Below are 10,850 nucleotides of genomic sequence, written 5' to 3'. Positions count from 1 at the left end.
AGGGAGTCAGGGGGCATGCTAGAGTGACTGGCTGGGGCTGAGCTCTGATTTAGATACTGTGGGCAGAGAAGAATTATTTGAGTAGATGAACTCTGTGTTAAGATCTGGATGACAAGGAAGAGCCAAGCATGTGAGGTCTAGAGATAGATTTTCCAGACGAAAGAAACAACAAGAGCAAAGGCCTTGAGGTGGGAACACAATAGGGGACATAAAGGAAGTCAAAGAGGCTGGAGTAGGAAGCAAAGAGCAAAGAAGAGAGCGAGAAGAAGGGTTCAAAGTCGGGGAGACTGACCGCGTGGGAGGATCCGGACTATAAAGAATCGCCTTGATGCTCTACCATGCCTCATCCCTATCCGCTGTATTTGTGGATTTGGAGCTGGATGCTTTTAAGAGACTCATAGGAGGGACCCCTCTTCCCACCAACATTTTGTGCTACAACTTTCCAAGTTCTGTGATCTCAGTCAGATCCATCTGCTTTCGGTCTCAGAATTTCTTCAACATGTCCTCCTCCAGTTGTCACCCATCAGGAGCTCTTACTCCTGAATCCACACTTACTCCTAAACCTGCTTGCTGCGTCAAATGTTGGGGTAAGTTCTTCCTTGACCCTGCTCACAGAGCCAATTGTGGGAGTACTCCATCCTTCTGGATCATGACAACTGTTGGGCCTCAGTTTCCCTGCCAGGGACTGGTTTCCTTGGACACCGGTTATTAGATAGAGAAGACATGAGAAGTCATAGGAGTATAAGAGAGACTTTATTGGAGGCCAAGTAGCCCTTGCTAACAAGAAGCCATCAGACAAAGCAGTTCTTCAAAGTAAAGTCCCATAAAGCAGGCAGCCGCATACTGGCTGGTCAAAATTACATCTTTCCTGCAAAGCAGCCTCCAACATAGGAACTATACAAATATAGTGGCCCAACTACATAGTCACAATACTGTAGCCACAGGAGCCCATACAGTACCCCAGCCCTACATAAAAGCAGCCTAGCCTAAGCCGGTCAGTAACACATCTTCCCTATAAAGAAGCCCCCGCACTGGCCGGTAAGTAGCATACTTTATACCAGCTTAGACAAAGGAGGCTTCTTGCCAAAACAGTGACATCAGTCTTTTGGGTTCTAGAAGGGCATGCCTGTGCAGTATATAGGTTGCTGCGTCTTAGCTTTTGTGCCTGCGAATAGCAAATTATCCTTGAGCACTCTGATTAGGAGTCCCATGCTTAGGTCGGTCTTGACTATCTGGCCTCCACACTCAACTTGGCCTTGAACATCCATAAAATTCTGGATAGGGTTCCCACACCATCTTTCTGGTGTTCTAGGATTATGATACAGTGTCTTAAAAATGGTTTTTCACATTTTAAGGACTGTGTTACATGTCTGTCCTCAACTCACCATTTCAATTGAAATTCTCTTATCTCATTTTTAAATCGGTAGCTCTAAGCTCATCCCACTCTATTACTCTCTTGCTGTCCTCTTTCTCTTTGTTTCTTCTTTACAACTTGTCTTTAGACTGCCTGGTAAGAGCAGAGAACTCAATAAGGCAGTTACTCACCATCCAATATATATTTATTGTGCACCTTTTATATGCAAACAAAATTGAGGCCCTTCCTTACTGGTTGCACTTGCATCCAGCTGCCTAGTTCAGTTCTGGCTGAGCTGAGTATACTCGCTCATTGAAAACCTTCTGCTGGGGCCCTGAAGACAGGGTTAATTCTTTACAGACAGGAAGGGAGAGGGATCGAAAGTTAGACACACCGATGAGAGAGAAACATCAATCAGCTGCCTCCTGCACACTCCCTACTGGGGATGTACCCACAACCAAGGTACCTGCCCTTGACCGGAATTGAACCTGGGGCCCTTCAGTCCACAGGCTGACAGTCTATCCACTGAGCCAAATCGGTTAGGGCCAGCAGTTTTATTGCTACCTTTATCCAGTGGCCAAATAAATTTCTACTGAACTAGTAAAATAAAACATTTTACATAAAAGTTAAAGGCATGCTTTAAAATTAAATACCCATTGCATTTTGAAGTTATTTATTATATGTTCTTATAAGCTAATATCTTTCTAAACTATTATACTTTATAAAATACTATAATATGAAGCGAGAATTCTCGTGATCCATCCACAATGTTAATATGTTAATATGCTGAAATACCTATTTTAACTCCTGGTCTTCTCTCTCTTTTCTTTCTCTCCTCTCTCTCTCTCTCTCTCTCTCTCTCTCTCTCTCTCTCTCTCTCTCTCTCTCTCTCTCTCTCTCTCTCTCTCTCTCCCCCTCTTTCTCTCTCACCTATCTAATGACCTCCATTGAGTGGCACACACGGAGGGATGTTCCATGTTACCCCAGTGGGAAGAGAAGTCCCCTAATCCTTGCAGACAAACCTTTGCCTTGTTAGGCATTTGAACATTTCCAGGCACAGCAATCTTCACTGCTTTTCCTAATATACTTTGTGCAGAGATAGAGTACTTGTTTGTGATATCAGCATCTTCAGAGCCCAGTCACACTCATGCTATTTCCTGTCCCATGTCTATTAGTTTCTTTGCAGAACCCCAAAGTACAAAACATTCTGCTCATCCTGCTGCTGCCTTCTGGGAACCCCACTGCATTCCTCCCTCAAATCCACAACCAGACCAGAGAGAGCAACATGAGTGAAGAGATAGGGAGACCCACGTCCCCTCTCTACCCCAGGGCCATTGCATGTGCTATTCCCTTTGCCTGGGACACCACTTTCCTGCTTCTCTCCCAGTCTCTTCCTCATCCTCTGGCCACAGTGTACCAGCTGCCTGCTCAGATAGCTTTCCATAGTCCTCCCTTCCCTCCCGTGTCCTGGATGCTGCCTGCACCCAGGCCCCTTTCCCCAGGAACGCACGCATGTTTCTCAGGTGCTGAGAGTCCTCACTGCCTACATGGTATCACCTTCTGGGGGCGTTACTCTTTTTCTTTTTCTTTTTTAAATACATTTTATTGATTTTTTTACAAGAGGAAGAGAGAGGGATAGAGAGTTAGAAACCATCGATGAGAGAGAATCATCGATCAGCTGCCTCTTGCACACCCCCTACTGGGGATGTGCCATAACCAAGGTACATGCCCTTGACCGGAATCGAACCTGGGACCTTTCAGTCCACAGGCTCTATCCACTGAGCCAAACAGGTTTCAGCTGGGAGGTTGCTCTTGGCCGGAGGGGACAATCCGTGGCCAGTGGATGGCTGGGGCACAGGGCCAGCTGCCTGGCCTCAGGGTGGATCGGCGCCTCCCGGGGATTCAGACTGAAGGCCGCTTCTGGCAGAGACCACTCTGTGCTTAGCTTCCTTCTCCCACCTTCTGCTCCCTCCCATCCTCTCCAGAGAGCACTTCCCCAAAGCTCATTATCAGAATTGCCACAGCAGGTCCCGCTGGCAGGACCCGGACCTGTGACACGGAGACAGCTCTGAGAGTTTAGTCTTTGTTTTCCCAACAGAGGGGCTTTTTTCCTTCTGACCCGAGCCTCTCACGGGGATGGAGGTTCCCAGGTCAGGGATCAGGCTCGGGTGCGAATAGTGCCCCCTGAGCTGGCCACAGGGGAGCTGGGCCTGAGGGTGCCCTCTTCTTCCTCCCAAGTGAAGGCTGGAAAGACACAGGGACACAGCAACTCACCTTGGAGGCAGTGCTGGCATCTCAGAAACAAAATGATTTGTCTGACCTGATCAAAAAAGTTATTTTTTAGAGACTTTAGTACAATCATTAAATCCAAAGTTCAGTAGAGATGCTACTCCAAGTTAATTTTAAGTTCCTGCAAGTCGGTCCTGGACTCGTTCTCTCCCTGAAGTGAAGCGGCTTTGGTTCAGGACGGGGAAGCAGGGGTTAACGCGCCGCCAGGTTTAAAGTTCAGAGCCGTGAGGAAGGATCTTCTCCCACAGGCAGCCCCTCGGGAGCCGCGGCAGCACAGACACTAATAAAACATGACGGCTCGTGTTCGGAGGCCTGTGGGGAATCCCGCTAATGGAATGAGCCCCACAGGAGGGTGTAGAAATTACTTCCTATGCAAATATTTTTAAACACCACTTCTTGTCACTTACGCACGCAGTGCTCGAAACTTAGATGATTGGAACAGGAGGCTGAGCTGCAACCAGTGAGAAGTTCTGTTGGGCAGGAACGGGGCTCACAGGCCAAGGCCAAAGGGGCAGGTGGTGAGGAAGGAGGCGGCCACAGCAGCGCACATGGAGGGGCCTGCAAGCACCAGTGGCCCGGGGCTGGGGCTGGGTGGGTGCAGAGCTAGAGAAAAGGAAGTGTAGATCTGAGGGCACCCGGCCTAAAGCTCTCCCACCCTGTCCACCCAGGTCAGCACCGTGAGGGCCGCCTTCAAACTGCCTGTCCTGAATGCACAACCAGGGAAGTGGGCCCTGGTGCCCCCTGGAGGGAAGTGGATGAGCTGGATGTCTGTTCAGGTGGAATTTGAAGGTGGTTGAGGCTGAGTCCCCTCTGACTTCCAGCTGCTGCCACCTGCGTTCTCTGCTCAGCCTCAGGCAGCTCCCTCCACACCTCCGCCCTACTCCCCCCTGAGCCCCACTTCCCCCTCACCCCTACCCCACCCCCCACCTCCTTCAGCAGTTCCTTCTGCACCTTTCTCTTCTGTTTATGGCACCATTCCATTGCCATCTCAGTTCCAGGGGTTCAGACCTTGGCCGTGTTTGTCCCTCTCATCTGTCCCCTTGACGCCGGAATCCAGGGCCAGCACCAGCATCCCCTCGCTGTGGTCCTTGACTCCTAGTCCGGTGTGACCCTCACTTCCGCCGCTTGAGTTACCCATGGGCCTGGCCAGTGATCTTCCTGTCACTGGGAATCGCTTCTGGGAGAGCCCCATGGGGAGAATCCTTACCCCGGCTGCTGTCAGAGCCCCACACCGGCTTGTGCTGCCTTCCCCACCACGTGAGGCACGTGAGCCTCACTGTTTGGACTCTTTCCTCTCATTTTAAAGAAAGCAGCCGAGCTCTGTGCATTTCCTCCCGAAGGACAGAGATGTGCCGGGGGAGGGGAAGCGCCTGCAGCCCTGCAGCCTTTGTATTCCTATTCCATGTGCAGAGAAGCCAGCTCCTCCGAACTCCGGAGAGTCACAGAGCCCATGCTTCCATAGCACCAAGGAAGGAGGGGCGCTCTCCCGGGTCCCCAACAAAGACAGCGGGAGCTCATCTTTCACTGTCCCTCACTAAGGCTCAGTGGGAGCTGGGGCAGTCGCTCTGAAAGCTGCTCCATGCCAAAAGGCCACAGGCAGCCTGGCCCGCAGCCAGAGGCAGCAAAGTGCAGGTCAGGACCCCAGAGTAAAACTTGGCCTTGGGTCTGATGGATAGTGAAGGGATGTGTAAACCCTTTAGCCAGTTTTGGTCTTTTAATATCTCCTGGTTCTTATTTTGTTTCCATCAAACAACATGAAGACAAGGTATTGGCTAGTGCAGTTAACTACTCTCACTGGCCACAGGGACCTCTCCTCCCACCTCTGCTCCTGTTCCCTGCAGCCGGAGGTCTGTCCAGGCAGGAGCTTCCTCCTCTCCCTCCCTGGTCTTGCTCGGTCCCGAATGGCCAGTCACCTCAGTTCTCATGGGCACCCTGAGGCGCCGGCCGCCTCCTGCCTCCCACCCTCAGCTGTGCCCCATCCCCCCGCCCGTGTCTAAAATGTCAGGCCTCACTGAGTAAAACCATGAGTTATTTGCTCTTTATCTCCTGGGTCCTAACATTTTTGATGGCTCCCATGTCCTTGATCCTACACAGGTTGACATCATAACTAACATATTTTCAAGGATTTCAGAACTTTTCCACTCTGATCAAGGTCCCTATTCCATCCCTACCACCAAACCCTTGTGTGGGTACCAAGTGCATCCAGTATGAGTGTCCTCACAATCTCTCTTATCTACATCTGGCTTATACTTGGATCTGCTTCTCTCTTTTTACTCTTCTTGCGTCAGATAATGAAACTCCCTTTGCTTATCTAGTGAAGTTGAACACACGGTGCACCACCCAATGCTTCTTTTCCTAAGAGGGAGGGAGCCATGATAACTGTGTACATGCCCCTTTCCTGCTGACTCTGCCCCTCCCCCAGCAGCCGCGGAGTCCCGCAGTGTCCGTGGAACTGAGTGCTGTGGGGCAGGTGCACAGAGAGGGGAATTTCTGAGGCAGCACTGTGATGGGTGCGGCTCAGGGCTCGGCTGTGGCACAAAGAAATGGGTGAAGTCACTGAGACTGGGAGCAGGAAAGCGCGGGCAGACACCATACTGCTGAGCCAGGTTCTAACCAATCGCAGTTCAGTAGCCAGGCGGTAGCCCCATTAAAGGTTTGTCACCTTGGGGTCCGAGGGCCTGGTGCACAGGGAAGTCGCTGAGCAGTGGCCACTGGCAGACAGCCCTGTGTCCTCACGGAAAAGAGGCCTCCATCAGCCAATGGGGCGGAGGAACAGAGTGGCATTGAGGGGCCTGAGAGCCCACAAAAAGAAGCAAAGACTCTACCCCAAATTAGGCAAAAGGAATAGTGATAAAATCAGAAACTGCTGCTTTAAAAATCATAGAAACAGCAGAATTGACAAACAAATCCTAGAGTTGTCCCTTCAAAAGGAAGGGCAAGCGATTGAGGGTGGAGAGGGCCGTGCAAAGGTACTGCAAGTTTAATGAAGGGGAAAGGAAAACACATAGAAAGCAAATTTATTGAAGATGTATTTATAGATGCTTCATACTCGCCAGGTCCGGACTGAGCCTGGGACACCGCGGCGGTATGAAGAGATGTGTCCTTGGCCTTCGAGGAACTGAATTTTGAATGAGGACGTGCTTCTTTAAACAAGTGATCACGCAGGTAAAACACAACTCCAAACAGAGGGCCATAAGGAAAAGCAAAGAGGACATGAGGTCAGAGCACGGTCATGGATTCATGTGGGCTGGGGGTGGATCATGATCATGATCCACCCATGGGGGTGGATCAACCCCGAGAGCAGACCAGCCTGTATGGTCTGCAGGTGGGAAGGCACGGGGCCAAGGTCGAGGGATTGGACAGAGGTCAGTGAGCTGGAGCGGGCAAAGGAAGCAGAGTTACAAAGCCTTTAGCAGGGTGACCGGCAGCCCCAGTGTGGCCGGGGCTGATGGGGGAGGGCTCCTTGGGCGTGGACTTTCCGTTTTAAAACCTGGACAGACCCAGGCAAACCTGGGTGACGTGGTCCCTGTTTACAGGCCTCATTCAATTCTGTGGACTCAGCAGAAGAGCAGTGTGGTTGGTGGCCACAGTTAAGGCGACCATGTGAGGAATGGGTGACTCAGAAACATTTCAAGGTAAATTGATGGAACTTGGTGAGCAATGACAGCCAGGGAAGATGGTAAGTCAGGAATAATTGAGAATGAACCACAGATGCTTCTGGCTTCAGAAGCTGGAGGGATGTGCATAAGAAAGGAACTAGAACACAAACAAACAGCAAATTTGTTCTCGGACGTCAACTGTGAATCAGAGCTGCAGATCCGATCAGTGCTGAGCCCGTCCATGGCAGTGCCTCTGTGCCTTCCACAGGGGCTCAGAGCCCGGGCCTGGCGGAAGCCCACACATGCTCTGGAGAGTTAGAGGTTAGTGTCAACCTGTAGAGAGGTGAGTCCTTCCCCCTCCCCCAGTAAGGGATGACTCAGCATAATGAGAAAAAGAAAAGCAGGAGGCAGTCCTTCACCTACAGACTGCACGTCAAGAAATAAACACATTACTTTTGCCCCTCCCCAACTCTCAGACTCCAATGTTTAACCCAGAGGAAACTGTAACTGAATTATGAAGTCCTTTCAAAACTAGACATTTGACACATCTGTTATAGAAGTCTTACAGAAAGCACTCTGGGTGCCTGTAAATTCTATAATTATGTTAATTCAAACTTGAAGACACTCCCCTGAATTTTTAAAAAAATGTTTCCAACCCAGATCACAGGGTTTGTTCTGCCAGCCACTGGGATGTGGGGAATATTTGCCGAACGCACTAAATTCTCTTCTTTAACCACCCATGTCAGGAGAGCATGGGGCTGGAATAAAGATGAGCGCAGCAGGCCAGAGATGGGAGTGGATTGAGCATGTAGGCTTAGTCCAGGTTCAAGAGCACAGTCCCAGGGAGGCCTAGGTCTGGGAGCCGAACAAGTGAGCACTTGGCTCTCAATACCCGGATCCCAAAGGGAAGGATGTGGGACCAGAGTGCTAGGACTGGGTGGGCCTCCAGGGCATGCAGCTCAATCTTTCCTCCACAGTTGTTTTGCAAGCATTCGTTCACTCACCTATTATTGATAACTTAACATGCATTTATTGAGCACCTACTGTATACGAGGCACTCTTCAGGAATGTGGAATGTGTTCATGAACATCACAGACACAGCTCTCTCCTCTCATTGACTTGATCTAAAGAGAGGATTCGGAAAGAACAGTGAAGATGAGCAGGGGACACCACGGCTACAGTACAGTATGCTGGAAGCGAACGCAGCTCCATGACATGGGAAAAGGAAGGCAGGTGGAGCAGTTGTGGTGATGGGGTGGGGTAGGTTGCCATTTAAATGAGATGGTTCAGATATGTTTGCGAGAAGATTCAGCAGAGATTAGAGAGTCAGCATGGGTCTCTGTGAGGAAAGCCTGGCTGATTCTTCCTTTATTTTCCCTCTAAAACAGTCCAGAGCAATATAAAGTGGGATTTTTAGCAAAAGCGATTCATCAGCCTCAGAAGCTCAGTTTTGCTTGTGTTCCACCCCGAGGCATGTGTCCCAATCAGTTCCTTCCACATCCTCTAACACTAGCCCTCCACCCTTCCACGTCCATGGACCCCAAGGCCATGCTCTCTGCACCTCCACTTCAGCTCATAGTGGGGCAGCATAAGGGAATATAGTGTCTGGCTGTGCATCGTGGAATGGTCTGTCTGTCTGGCTGAACATCATAGAATGGTCTGTCTGTCTGAGCATCATCGAATGGTCTGGCTGGCTAAGCATGGTGAATGATCTGTCTGGCTGAACATAGTGGAATGGTCTGTCTGTCTGTTTGAGCATCATGGAATGGTCTGTCTGTCTGGCTGGCTGGCTGGCTGAGCATCGTTCACATGTGCAGTTTAGAAGCTCAGGACAAGGGCAAGCAAAGCCTGCCTGTGCCACTTACACTGATGGTCCTTAGGCAAGTTATTTAACCTCAATGAGTTTCCATTTCCTTACTCACAATAATGAGATAATGCCTGGTAAGTGGTTTTGTCATTAGTATTGCCAGAGAAGTCGCATGTAGAACACTTAGCACAGTGCCGGGCAGACAGTGAGCACTTAATTAAATTTAAAACAGGCTGTGCTTGCTTCGGCTGCACATGTACTGACATGGAACGGTGCAGAGAAGATGAGCCTGGCCCGGGCAAGGACGACGTGCAAATCCGAGAAGCGTTCCATGTTTTACAGATGAGAGCTAGCACCTTTTGGTGGTCCACACTAGTGCCGTCTCCTGTGGGACAAGGCCCCTCCCAGCCTCCATTCTATTACCTTTGCCAGCCTGGCTCAGAGCCTGGCACGGGGTACATGGTGTGAGTAATGGGATGCAGTGTGTGCAGAGCTCTCCAGGAAAACACAACCAGCCTTGGAGAACTCACCATCCTGCCTGGTTGGTGAGTAGCCACCCATCCGTTCAGCAGGTGAAAAGCTTAGACACACACAAGCCAGAATCAGATTTTTCCTGCCACTCTCCCCAAAATTGATGATTTTGGGGAGAGAGCATAACCAGGTGAGGGAAAGGATGGCAGTGTTTTCTTTCCTTACCACACTATTAAAGGAGACCTTTTCTCATCCTAACCATAGTATTCCCTGGCTTTTCTTTCTTTTAAAATGTATTCTTTGTCTAACATTAAAGCCCAACAATAATGAAGTCAATTCTCTGGTGGATCAGGCTGCAGGATAAAGGCAGGATGTGATTCTGGATACAAGAGGGCTTCATAAAGAGAATCCAATCTCTGGTCCCAAACACCTTGCAGTGTGGATTGAAAGTTGGGGACCAGATGAGAAAGATGTTCCCCAAGTCTGAGTTCTTGCTGCATTTTAGAGCTTGAGGTCTCTGATCTCATGATGCTCAGACCACACCAGTGGGCACTGGTGTGTGGTGGCTAATGTGCAAAGCCCATGATTGCCAGCCCTCTGGATGCCCACAGGCATCGCCGAGCCCCTTAAGGGTTAGTGGTGATGGTGGGAACCCCATGCTGGGCGGAGGAGCATGGCGATGTGGCCATTCCCGCTGTGAGCAGGTTTGGAGGAAATCATTACCTGACACTGTTTTACGTCCAGGGCCCACAGGTTGCGGTTCCTGGACCACATCCAGCCTATTGCCTGTTTTTGCAGATCCATTTAGAGCTGGTTGTAGCAGACATTCCTTCTCATTACGCAGTAGTCTCCTGGCTGTCGGATGTGTCCACAACAGACCAAAAATCCACCAATTTCCCACTTTCCTAGAGGACGTCCACCATCTACAGCTAGAGCCCACAGGCCAATTCTGGCCACTGCTTATTTTGTCAATAAAGTTTTATTGGAACATATCCATGCTCATTCATTTATGTATTGTCTGTGAGTGTTTTCAAGCAGTAACGGCAGAATTGAGGATGCACCGCAGGGACTTGCAAACCCTAAAATTTTTATTATCTGATTCTTTACAGAAAGATTTGCCAACTCCTATTCTATATGAATGAAGTTTTCTAAAGTATTTGCACCCAGAGAAGGTTGTGTGAGAATTAAATTATCACTGGACATGATGGTGGGTACCTGCACTCACATTCAGACGAGTCTGGCACCAGCCTCGGGCCTCTGAGCCGCAGTCCTGTGGCCACAGAAAACAGCATCTCTCACATGAAATTAAGGGTGTTCGTGTAAAATGGAC

At 49.9% G+C, this 10,850-nt stretch overlaps 1 non-coding gene across 1 annotated transcript; it reads left to right on the top strand.

Moving 5' to 3' along the window:
• Positions 1-9,284: 9,284 nt before the first annotated feature.
• Positions 9,285-9,388, top strand: LOC118731683. The gene has a single exon (XR_004991938.1). It is a non-coding gene; the product is annotated as a U6 spliceosomal RNA (small nuclear RNA).
• Positions 9,389-10,850: the final 1,462 nt, after the last annotated feature.

Source organism: Pipistrellus kuhlii, unplaced genomic scaffold (genome assembly GCF_014108245.1).
Source record: "Pipistrellus kuhlii isolate mPipKuh1 unplaced genomic scaffold, mPipKuh1.p scaffold_m20_p_31, whole genome shotgun sequence".
Classification (NCBI taxonomy): domain Eukaryota; kingdom Metazoa; phylum Chordata; class Mammalia; order Chiroptera; family Vespertilionidae; genus Pipistrellus; species Pipistrellus kuhlii.
This window is presented reverse-complemented; position numbering and strand designations above follow the sequence as displayed.